This window comes from Apostichopus japonicus, chromosome 8 (assembly GCF_037975245.1).
Source record: "Apostichopus japonicus isolate 1M-3 chromosome 8, ASM3797524v1, whole genome shotgun sequence".
Lineage (NCBI taxonomy): Eukaryota > Metazoa > Echinodermata > Holothuroidea > Aspidochirotida > Stichopodidae > Apostichopus > Apostichopus japonicus.
Window position 1 is genome coordinate 106908 of NC_092568.1, and position 13056 is coordinate 119963.

General features: G+C 37.9%; 1 non-coding gene across 1 annotated transcript; it reads left to right on the top strand.

Annotated features, from left to right (window-relative positions):
- Window positions 1-1075: 1075 nt before the first annotated feature.
- Trnay-gua (transfer RNA tyrosine (anticodon GUA)) lies at window positions 1076-1160 on the top strand. The gene is given in 2 exon segments: window positions 1076-1112; window positions 1125-1160. It is a non-coding gene; the product is annotated as a tRNA-Tyr (tRNA).
- Window positions 1161-13056: the final 11896 nt, after the last annotated feature.

The following is a 13056-nucleotide window of genomic DNA, read 5'->3' on the forward strand; positions in this document are numbered from 1 at the left end:
ATAAGACTGACATATATGTATCATATTTTGCTACGAAATAAATCGGATGCAGAGTAATTTATTGAATATTCATATGATGTAAATTTTGAAAATCCTATTGGAAGAGAGGAAAGCAGTGAATAAAATATTTCAAATCTAAGTGTTCCTTTTTTCTTTTCTTTTTTAGTTGTCCTACGTACTCACAATAAATGGAATAATCGAATAACGGATGGTCATATGGGGGCAGAGGGATTGGGGCAAGGTGGAGGGTGGGGCTAGATTTTCTGAAATAATGTACTCTCCAGAATACGTGCGGTTTGCATAGCGGAAACCGAACCATTGCGCACTTAGAGCATATACCTGTGTCCATATTTTCTATTGCAATAACAGTGTATTATAAATGACAACCAGCTGATTCCGGTTACAATATCTTCCGTAGATTACCACTAACCCCTTAACTATCACCCTCCTAACAGCGCATATAATCACCCCACCACCGCTATACTGAGGGCAGGGGGTAGGAGCCGGAGGGCACTGTGGGCACGTGCCCCACCCCACACTTTTTTTTCAAAATAGCAAATGTTCCCTACTGGCAAATAAAATGTGCGCCTTTGACGAAGAACTGTCTTTTGGATATCTTAAGCCTTTGTTTATTTTAATGATTTATTTTTAGTCTGTACATGATAATTTTTTAAATGGCATCCCATATCTTTTTGTAGCACGGTTAACAATAAACAATCTCAATAAATAGTATATTAAATAGCCTACTAACACATCATATATATATGGCCGGTGTGTATCGGTTTATAGCATAACTAGTGGTGGTTGTGGAATGCGAAAGTGCCCCTCTGATGTTGTGCCCCCCCCCCACACTTTTTGGAAGCTTCCTACCCCCCCTCCCCGACTGATGGGTTGGTAAAGTTGTCAACGAAGTTAAAGGTAGTTTAAAATATCTTTCGATTATTTACCCGGTGTGACAGTTAGCGTCCAGAATCTTATGTGAAGGCGTCCTACACGAACGTGCCTGAGTAAGAAATGCCTCTTTATAACCTAATGAAACGTTAATAATTAATTAATATTTACTTATTATCAGCTTCCTTCGATAGCTCAGTTGGTAGAGCGGGAGACTGTAGTTAGATAAAGTCATCTCTAGGTCGCTGGTTCGATTCCGGCTCGAAGGATTCTTTTTTGCGAAATTCCAAGACATTTAGAACATAGTAGTCTTCATAGCTTTTGACTTGTTGACTAAGCAGGACTTCATATCAAGCAATCATAAAGAAAGGTAAAACATATTCTTCAGCGATGGTGAGAAGACAGTGTGTCTATATAAATAACTTGATAAAGTGGAAAATCATCTACATTTATTAATCAATCATTTACGAGTCTAAACTGGTGAAGAATATCTGGAACGTTTTGGTAAATTACTCTTAAGTTTTTTGCAACAAGTGTCCTTCGATAGCTCTCATTTGGTAGCGCGAGAACACTGTAGTTAAATTGACGACTTCTATGTAGGTCGTTCGTTCGCTTCCTTGTAAATTCAACCTCCATAACATTATACTTGTTGACTTGACAGGACTTTCATTTTTGAAAACCTACATTATATCTGTCTATAGAAGTTCTGACTACGAATAACTTTGTCATTTGTTAACTTATTCTTATATTAATTACCATAATTAGTCAACAACCCGTAACAAGTGTCCTATGACAGCTCGGTTGGTAGAACAGGAACACTACAAACAATTTCCAAAATGTATATAGTTTGTGTAATAATCTTGCATAATTTGCATATTTGTCAATGTTTTCTACAATGGTTGTAAATAGACTGAAAGAAAAAATACCATCATTGCTACAGAGATAGTGATGAATAAGAAAGAGCGGCCAAATGAAAGTAATTTTGTTGCGCGACACGTGCTAAGTATACCTTGTTTTGAACAAATTGATCTTTGTCCCCAAAGTAAGTGCCAACAGATCTCACCATAGATTGTAACAAATTTCAATGCGCTTTATATTGAGAAGAGGAGTGCTGCCCTCTTCTTGATATTTCTGAATTCACTGCTATTATCATGTTTCTTTACCTGTTGGCTGGCAGTTGTGCTGGCCCATTTATCTTTCATCCAAATCATTAACCCGATACCCGACCCCCGATCCCCCACCCCCATCCCCAACCTATGACTGTGGACGCTGGTTGTATGTCCAGAGGTTCGAAACCGGTAAGGTTTAAGGTTATAATTCCACTGTAGGCGTTTATCATTTGTATCGAAAAATGCTAGGTCTGTTTTGGTGACATATATATATATATATATATATATATATATATATATATATATATATATATATATATATATCGTTGCAATTGAATTTCTCTGATATATATAGAAAGAGTGCCCTCAAAATGACGCCCTATATTTTGCAAGGACGTAAAAATGGAATTACGCCCTCTTTTTGTTGCGCCCCATACATTTCACTAAATAGCATGTCATGTGAATGCCAATGCAAACACAATCACCACCCTCCCCCACCCCCTCCCCCACCCTAAATAAAACATGAGTAAGCTAGTTTTCACAAGTCTCCCTTTGGGTTTTTCATTTAGTTCTTCATCTTTTTCTTCTCACTTTCATTTGCATCTGGAAAGTGACTTGTGTCAGTGCATGACACACACATACACACCAGAAAGTTGTTTTAGTAAACTCTGAGATTGATTTAATTTCAATTCAATAGGATTATCTTTATTAAGCTAATCAAAAAGAAATAATACAGGCAGGGGTAAGGGTAGAGGTAATATAGGGGGGGGAGAACTTACGTGATCTTTGTGTAGGTGATTACCTCACATGGGGAAGTTATATGTGACAGAACTAAAATCAGAAAATTTCATTTTGGCATTTAGTATTTCCGTTACGGTCCACAGGTAATATCCTTCCATCAATTTATTTCGCGTTGCGTCGATTCGGATACTACTAATCTGGAGTTCATTCATACTTAGTAAAGATTCCTAAATCCTATTGGTCCATTCAGGTCAGCTGACAGTGGTTAATCCTGTGAGTAACGCACGGTAAAATTACGGGGCATCACTTTAATAAATCTTTGGTTATATGTAACCAAAAATGTTTTGTTTTATGATTTTTCCCCCACACAAATGGTAGTGTATAAATGAACGGGGTTAATCAACGGTCTAGCGTGCGTTACTCACAGGATTAATGCACTCCGGGTGTTAATGCTATCGCTGGATGCACTCGGGCTCCGCCCTCGTGCATCGCTTGCATTATCCCCCGATCGTGCATTAATCCTGTGAGTAACACACGCTAGACCGTTGATTAACCCCTTATTATATATCTCAACATTTCATAAATACTGCCAAGTTCTAGGTATTATATCATATAAAATATTCATATGGTTCTTGGGTTTTATAATAAACGTATGGATAAGTTGACAAATTATTTAATCTCACACTCGGTTTGAACCAGGTGTGTATGTGATTCAATCGCACATATTATTGGAAATTACTACACAATAGGAGAAACAAAGAAATCTCACCTTTAATTAAATTCTTCGTATCACAAGGCAATTAGTACTGGAAAATATTACCTAATTTTAGGCTTATGGCGATTATTGACTAAGCTTGTTACATACTAATCGTACATAAAATAAAGTAACCTATTTAAACAAGGACCACCATCATCTTGTATACTCTCAGTTTTGTGAAACAAAATCTAAAGTGCCCCTCTTTTCCATTTCTGTGAGTAAACTGTCCCCTTTTGTTTTATAAATAGTATACCTTTGTTGAAAACTGAAATTTTTTAATTAAAAACAAGGGCCATGCGTTTGAAAAGAAATTAAGAGAAAACGGTATTTAATGTTTACCCTTTGTGAGATGTTCCCAATCACATCAAGGTGATATGTATGTTCCATAACCCCCAACTAGATTAAGCCCTCTACCGCCGCCCCTGAAGTATGGCGTATCAAGTTGACCAGGAGAGTTAGCTCAGTGGTTAGCGCCGGTGCCTTTCAATCATAAGCTCCCGAGTTCGAGTCACTCCAAGATTAATGTATGTCGTCATGCAGTTACAGAGATGTTGACAATTGACAATTCATCATCATGGACTTTAACTATGAATCTAAGAGACTGACTTGGGTCAGCTTGCGGCTTTGATAAGCCAATGATATGCTTCTTCGCGAGTTCCTGCTTGCAGGAGGATCTAAAGAAATACATAGATACAAATTGACCTTTACTTCATTCGAAAGACCTCTTATTATAGATGTGTCTATATTGCGTAACAAGCGTACAAATGAATCATTCAAAACAATGACGACAATGAGTTAGCTTTTAAGGCCTTTTGTCTTTAGTAATCATTTATCTACATTATGCGCAATTCGATGCATTAAATAAGTTGTTGAAAGAAAGAAATATGAAGAAATCTTGATCGGGTGCATCTTGCAAGCTTTACTTCCTTCTTGAGACCGCTTGCTGCGGAGTCTCCAACACTTCCCGGAAGTATGAAACTGAGCTAAGGGACTATATGATACCACTACGTATACAGGTGCGTATCCAGGGGGGGGGCGTTGGGGGCGCGCGCCCCCCGGGTAAGAAAAAGAGGAGAGAAAAAAAAGAGAAGAAAAAAGGAAAAAAGAGGGGAAAAAGAGGAGGGGGAGAGGAAGGAAGGGAAAAGAAAAAGAAGAAAGAGAGAAGAAGGAGAAAAGGAGGGAGTAAAAGAAAAACGCGAAGACACCGGGAAGAGAAAGAGGAACAGTGACATCATTACAGCGCTGAAGGGTAGCCAGTGACGGATCAATGATTTCGTAAAAGTGTGCCTCACCCTACCCCCTTACACCGACAACTCCATTTTTTTGACGTTTCCATTTTCCTCTCTCACTAATGATCTATATATATACTATATATGGTCTATCATAACGCGTGTGTAGAATTGTGCTATGAAACCAACTGTGGCTGGTCTCGAACTCGACCGTGTCGTCGGGGAACATGACGCATTTTGGGATGGGGGCGACCGCCCCCCCCCCCATTCAGCATTTTTTTTAAATGATATCGCTAAGTAATTTCAAAATAGAAAGTGCTTAGATGCAACTTACAAGGCCTGGGAAGTGTCATTTCCAGCGATCTGGGAGACATTTTCGGCCAAAATTTGCTTGTACGCTTCGCGCTAACAAATGGTCCTGGGTAGAGCCATTTCCAGCGATCTGGGAGGCATTTTCGGCCAACATTTTCTTGTACGCTTCTCGCCAACCTATGGTGGCGCTACGCTTAGATAATTTGCCTACAGGCTTCGCCCCTCCCTTGGCAAATTCCTCGCTACGCGCCTGTTCGAATTTGTAACGCAAACAGCAGATATCACATCATATCAGTGAGCATGAAATGGCGTTCCAGGATGAAAATCCTCAAAACTGTCCGACTTGCCTGAAAAAATAACCAAAAATTTTCAAGCGCGAAGCGCGCGTTCAACGTGTCAATGTCAATATCATATAAGCAAGCATCGGTTATTACATCGCATGCCATCATGTACCGTACGGTCCGTTAAAATTGCGCAGTATACCGCGGGATGCTAATGTAAACAACGACATGTCTCATGTAGATGTATAAAAAGCATGGAGGTCCAATTATGTCAAAAGTTTCTTTTACATTATGGCGAATTAGGGGCTGCACCTCCGCCGCGCAGTGGTGGAGCGTCCATACGGTCAGGGGGGCGGATGCCCCCCCCCCCCGACGGACTCAAATGGATTGCTGGCGCCTTTTTCAGCTCTTTACCACTTTTTACTTATTCGTGATTTTTGACTTTTTTATTGCGCTCTCATCTACTTATTGACATTTGTCACATTTTGTTGGTGTAATTTGGCGATGACACCCTATTCTTCGTTTATCTGCAAATTAGCCAGGCCCTGAAAGGGTCATTTCCGGCGATCTAGGGAGCATCTTTACTCAAAAATTGTCTGTGCGCTACGCGCCAACCAGTGGTGGCGCTCCGCTTAGATAGTGTCCAAAGCGCCCCTACAGACCATTCTCGCCCCTCCTGACCAATACCCCTAGCTCGCCACTGCCGCCGCGCCTCCTACGCCTATGTGTGTAGTGTTCGCTTTCGGAAATATCTGCTATTTTTTTCATTTCCTTCAACCAAGTTTTATAATAGCCGTTATAAGAGGTTTTAATATTTCTACACCAATAAATTAACTGTGTCTGGATTTTAGAAAATTTCTGACCAACATTCTGCATCACACTTCCCTCTACTCGTGCAATTTTGACCGGTCTGTTAGGGGTTGAAGGAAGTTTTTCTATATTGGTTGTCCTTAGATGAAATTTTGTACAACATTATGGGTATGTCATGAAGTGAGTTTATTCACGAGAAATGTGAATTTTCAAATTCTGAACAAGGGGCTTAAAACCTTGAAAAGTGGGGCCGACGGGTATTGTGGGCCGCGACGTAGAATCACCTACAAAAGCAAAGATCCACAGGAGATGCGATCAGGTCGAACATGATGTGTGCCGGGTTGACAATCTTCAAAAAGGTTATGGATGGAAAAAAAAAACTATTAGGAAATACTTGGTTCTCAGGCAAAAAGTGTATATCTGGTTGGTCATTTCAAGCCCGAGAAGTGCCGTTTCCGGTGATCTGGGGGGTTTCAAAACAAGAAATTTTCTTGTACGCTGCGCGCCAACCGATGGTGGCGCTCCGCTTAGATAGTAATTCGCGCCCCCCGGGTTTGAAAATCCTGGATACGCGCCTGGTATATACATTGATATTTAAATAACTTTTAAATCAGTTTTAAAAACTAATAAATCCATAGACCTATATATAGTTATTTTTGGCGGAGCAAAATACCACAAATTTACGTCATCAGTTGAGATCATGTCCACTTTGGCACATGATGTTGTGGTTGTACTCGTCCGTTACAGGGACGATACAATATACATTAAAAAATAGTCTGCTGATTTAGCCCGCGAAAAGTCGCACCAGAAGAGATCAAATTAGGCATAACACATTTCAAGGGATTGCGAATAAAAGACTAAAGAAATTTTTTGACACAAAAATTTCTACGGTTTGTAAATCTCTAACAAGGAGCGGGCCAAATGGTAGTAACTACTCATATATTTTGTTAAGACTAATATCATGTCTGAAAATTACAAGGTTTGGTAATAATATCGAAAAAAAATACAACCAAAGTCCAAGAGAGCCGGGTAGGACCCGGCGACAATAATGTCACCGGTACCCCGTCATAATCACTCTTCGGAGCCTCCTGGATATTTTCTCGGACCTCTATTTCACAACACGTCCGGGATGCATCCCGCCCCACGTCGCCCCCTTAACAGCCCTGGTTGTAACCCAACGCAATATGTAGCTTAACATAATCGCTACAAAACCAACAAAAATATGTCTGTGGGTTTGAAAATCGCAACTATGTAAACGAATATATACGTATATAGGCATATAATCAAAACTCGCCTCTTTGCGGCACAACTCACCCTATATACATACTTAACACCCCCGTATTGTCGGTAAAGTATGAAAGTGAAAATGGAGGTAAACTTTCTGATTTTGATTTAGAAATGTGATCTACAATAAAAGCAAATACAACCAATAATACGAGTAATTGTATATCTCTCTTTCTCCATATGTCCCCACCTCTCCCCCTCTCCCCCTCCCCACCCATCTCCGCCTCTCTCTCTCAACCCCCCTCTCTCTATCTCTTTCTTTGCATGTATGTCTTATTATTATGAATTTAATAATTAATTGAAATATCTGCGACTGTTTGACAAGTTAATCGACTCAAGATGGATCATCTTTGAAATATAAATTGATCTTTATTAATACATTTATATTTATACATTTAATTGATATGTAATTTGTTTTCTTTATTCAACCTGACTTTATACGTTACTTTCATAAACAGCGAAAATACAAGAATACACAATGGACAATCATTTCCTTTTGGTGCTACTGTTGGCACATTACTTATAAGTATAGCCTAAATCAAATACATAATGCACTTCCTTCCTTTATTATCTCTGATCGATTGTTTGACTTCCTTTGTCTGTTTAAGGTCAGTATATAGTGTCCCCCAAAATATGTTAGAAAGTCAAATAATGTCCACTGATCATCTGTTTTTAATATGCTATAATACTGTCACTTTGAAAGTATTTGCCGCACTGAGACAATTCAAACAACAGTTTATGGAACCACCGGGACAATCTGTGGGACACTTTGACGATCTAAGGACCCCCCCCCCACTCTCCCACCTGTGCGGCACTTTATTTGCCCTATATTCCATATACGGCTCTTATATCCATATCATGTCCATGCGCTTCAGCGATCACTTTTTGGCAACCGAATAGTATATATACCGAGGCTATCAATCACTGGTAGTCCAGTATTTTGCCAGCTATTTGAAAGGTGAGGTGCAGGTGGATCCCTGGGAGGGGGTGGGGTGGAATGGTATAGCGTTCATTAGCCTCTAGTTACGTCGCCATGATCCTAAATGGTTAAATTGTATAAGATGGTCTGTTTACTTCCACTTGGTGAATGCGAGTCATCGTCAAATGAATTGCTTTGTAACTGTTCTAACCTAATTTTTAATCACAAAGGTTAAAGTACACAAAAGACTTTCAAAGAACCTCACACACACACAATTTAAAAATGGCACTGACAATATACGCGATTGTCTACTTTAAACAAGGAAGTTTGGTTATATATGGTTCTATTTAGAACTGCTATATTGTACTGTCAAAGTCCAAGAAATAAATGTTTACAAAGTAACTAATCCAAGGGAATTTTCTCTAGCTTATTGTTCTTCGAAATGTGTGAGATGCCATTCCTTTGTGTAAGTATAATGTGACCTCTTAATAAACGAACCCACGATTTTTGTTATAGAAATAGAAGTCAGTTGAACCCCAATTACCCCTTTTATATGAAATAGTTCAAAATGACATAGAAATAAGGTATCTTTCCTGTTTCGGATATTGAGTGTAAAATAGGAAGATGCGGCGGGGCAGAACTCGAAGATAAAAGGACTAAAAATGAGTTCTAGAAATGTTGAGAAATTGTCATCTTTAGCAGACAGTGGTAGATGGCTTAAGCAGAAAGTTAGTGTTATTTGCTGTAATAGTTCGATAACAAATTATATTTTATTCTTTATTTTGTAAAAGATTCCAGTTAATGACCTCTTTGATTACTAATTTAAGGCTAAATTGTTGATGACGTCGGCTTCTCCGAGGAGTTTTAATTGTTTTAATGCAAATTCGTTCTTTTATAAATTCTATTAATCTAATGAAAATAAGCAAACAAAAATAACAAAACAAAAACTCTTTCAAATTGATTATCAACAGAGCACCTATGCATGCAACATCATTAACAAAATTTGTGTCATGTATTTTGAAGATGCAATATAAACTTGAGGGTATATACGTTGGTGTAATGTTATTGATTCTGGCTTCATTTGAGGAGCTGACGTAATGGAGGCTGTGTGCTAGACTAGGTAGTTCAGCCACTTTCATTGATGACTGTTCTTCACTATTTAAAGAGTAATTTCTTTAAGGAAAGCATTCAAGGTGAATGGTAACCAGTGCCGACAAGTTAGCTTGCTTATTGTGAGGGCCTCAAAGAACTCCTTGAAATATTGAACATGTATCGATGACCATTAAGTCGAATTTTTAGCATATTTAAGGGTAATATTGATGACCTGTTGTTATTTGCTTTCATTCCCCAAAACATATTCCTGGATGAGCCTGAATTTATGAAAATATTTGTCAACTTTTTTCATTATTTTATTTTGTATTCGTCGATTGCCACATAACGTGGACTATGGATTAGTATTTCAAGGAAATATACTTTAAACTATACATGTATGACCACATAATCTGTCATCGATTTCATATAAAAGTGGTTGCCCGTTTCAACATGAATGGGTGGTGCCGGTATTACTCACGTCAGTAATCCATATACATGCCCATTTATACTCATTGGACTTGATTCAGTGTAAATAAGTCATAAAGGCATCCCACTCGGTGTTGGTATATTAATCTTTCTCAATAAATAATGACTTGTTCCTTGTTTCCAGATCGGTTCCCTCCCTGATTGTTATTCCATAGATACAAGCTATCGATCATGTATAAACTTGTATATTGTAATTGAACCCACGCAACAAAACTTCCCCGTCGCACTGACACATGAGTGGGTGTTGACTCTGTTAAAACCCATCTATGCAGATTCCGCGAGTTAATATTTGCATTAAACAACATGTGGTGGACAAAAGAAAAAAAAATGAAAAAGTTGCTAAAAGGGCGTGCGGTTTGTGAGTATCAGAAAATCAGAAACTTAAATTTCTTACAAATTAATACAAAATGAAAGTTTGTAGTCGGTAGAACTTTGTGAATGAAACAATACGGCCAATATAAACGATAATGAAATGAGTCATGTTTATATGTTACAAGTGTTACACTATAAATGTTACATTTACATCACGTAGCTGTTAACGCCCACCGATGTTGTAATGCACACCGTACAGATCAAACGTATCATCGGTTGCTATGGGAGATTAATCCTACATGATGTAAACAATATACTCAGCATCCCGGCCTTTTGTCCTAAATGTACACCTGGAACAGGAAATTCAACCTAGATAGATATTTATGTTTACGATTGCTTATAAACATTCACTGACTCATAACACGCTTCCAATATATTTGATTATTATTAGTTAAAGTATAGGAGAAGTTAACAATAATAATAATAATAAGTCACAACACAAAAGCGGCGTGTTTTGCAATACTTATATTTATAATGATGATCATAATCATCATTGTCATCGCCATTAATATCGTCATCACTATCGAATCGATACCGTTCCTGCTATGGTATCGTGATCGTTATCGCTGCCGTCATTGTCATCGTCGTAAATCATTTGCGATTGTCATGCTGCCTTTATCGTCATCGCAATCGCCATGGTCATCGCTGTCGTCATCGTCATCACCATCGTCATCGTCATCGCCATCGTCACCGCTATCGTTGTGTTATCGCTTTCGTGATCGTGATCGTCATCTCTGCATCGACATCAACATCGTCATCATCATCATCGTCAGCGTCATTTTCCGATCGCCACCCGTAGCATTATCGACATCGTCATCACCCGCAGTATATACCGTAGTTTCCTTGTTAATTTTGAAAAGAAACATATACCAGCGGCATGTTCTAAGTATACATCATACAATTAAAAAAAATCATATTGTATTCACATGATCACACACTTTGTGAATGTACGCATGCGTATATGACAGCAAATTATTGAGGCACACTTGACATTACTGGTTCCCCCATCTCATGAAATACATATTAATGACTAAATCATTCCTGGTTCTTGCTTGTAAGTTAGAGACAGGATACATTATTTTATTATTTTATACAAGTTTTTATAAAGTTTATTACACAGAAATGTAAATCCTCAAGATATTCAACACCTGTTGAAGCATCAATGAAATATGGTTTTGGGAAAAAAAAACATTAATAGCAATGTACGAGCAAATTTTTGGGGGAAGAATTTTTTAGTGGCGACAATAGTTACGCTTCAAAAGCGAGCAGACTCTTGAGACTGAGTTATTTCCTGTTTTTCTCCATAAATCTTTGCTAGGACATGCCGTAAAGTGTGTGTGTGTGGGGGGGGGGGGGGTTGAAACTGAGTATGCTATAAAAATAATAGAGTGTTTTCTGCCACTCTTTACTTGTTTACTAGAAATGTAGACATCCCTATTCAGTACTTAAAAAAAAAATCAACACAGAAGAAAAACCATTGCACTGTATCGTACAAACTTCACCCAAGATATATTTTATCTTCGCGTCTTGGTGTATAAGCTATACTAAGGGAAATGGCAAATAATAATATTCGCCCAGGTTTTTTTTAAAGTGCAATTAAGACTCAGGGTTATTATGAAAACCCTGTTATGAAGGTGTCCTCGGAAGTTAATAGGCTCCCGTCACACTGATGTTTGTTTGAAAAAGAATCGGATTTTCAAGAGGAATGAAATATCTATAGTCAGAGTTACTTTCCAGCTGCATATGAAATTTAAACTTTACCAATGTCTGCAACCGTAAAAAGAAAAGGGTGGTATAAACAGTTATGACGGATAATTCCAACGTCGACCCTTTGTGGTTACGTCAACCCATCGGAATTAAAACAAAGATTTATGAAATGTATCAAATATTTCAAAAGTCTGTCGATGCGGAAAAATGGAGACTTGCATTATATTAACTTTGTGGGCATGGGTGGAGTATAACCCTAGAGAAAACATCTTGAACATAAATGACTTCAAAAGTTACAAAATAAAACACTGTTTTTTAATCTCTTAGCAATATTACTCATATAAAAAACGTCTCAATTTATGCGTGGGAGGAATACCTCATCCTCTTAGGCCCCAACTTCTTTCGCTAATATGGGGGAGGGGTGGGGGTGGGGTCACCAGAATGATCAATATGAAAAAAAGGGTGTCATGAAACCAAAGAGTTTGAATACTAGGTCTTTAAGACATATAGAGTATATACACAGCATCTTAATCATTTCCTCTTTCTCAATGTCTATACATGTCTACAACATATCCAAATCGGAAAGTTACGTCAGGTGCTGATTTTAGGATCCATAATAATAAACAAACTGGCTGCAGAGATAGGATGTCAACACTGTTCTAATAACATTGGTTTCCTTTTAACAACACTTCTTTCATTTGCTGTTGTTTTGTTTATAGACATATAAGGATATCTTTACAATATATACATATTATTATTATGATATATATATATATATATATAATTATATATATATATATATATATATATATATATATATATATATATATATATATAAATATATATATTGTAAAGATATGCTCACATTACCTGATCTTCCATCCACATATGTTTCTATCTCTTACAGAGGTTCGAAGGGGAGGGGAGGGAAGGGGGGAGTATCGATCTACATACGTGCTTGAAATCTTCTTTCATTAATGAATGTCTCATGTATATATCTGCTCATCGTCATGGGTTCAATCAAGAAAGACTACACTAATGTCAACTTTGTACATGAAACCATAAT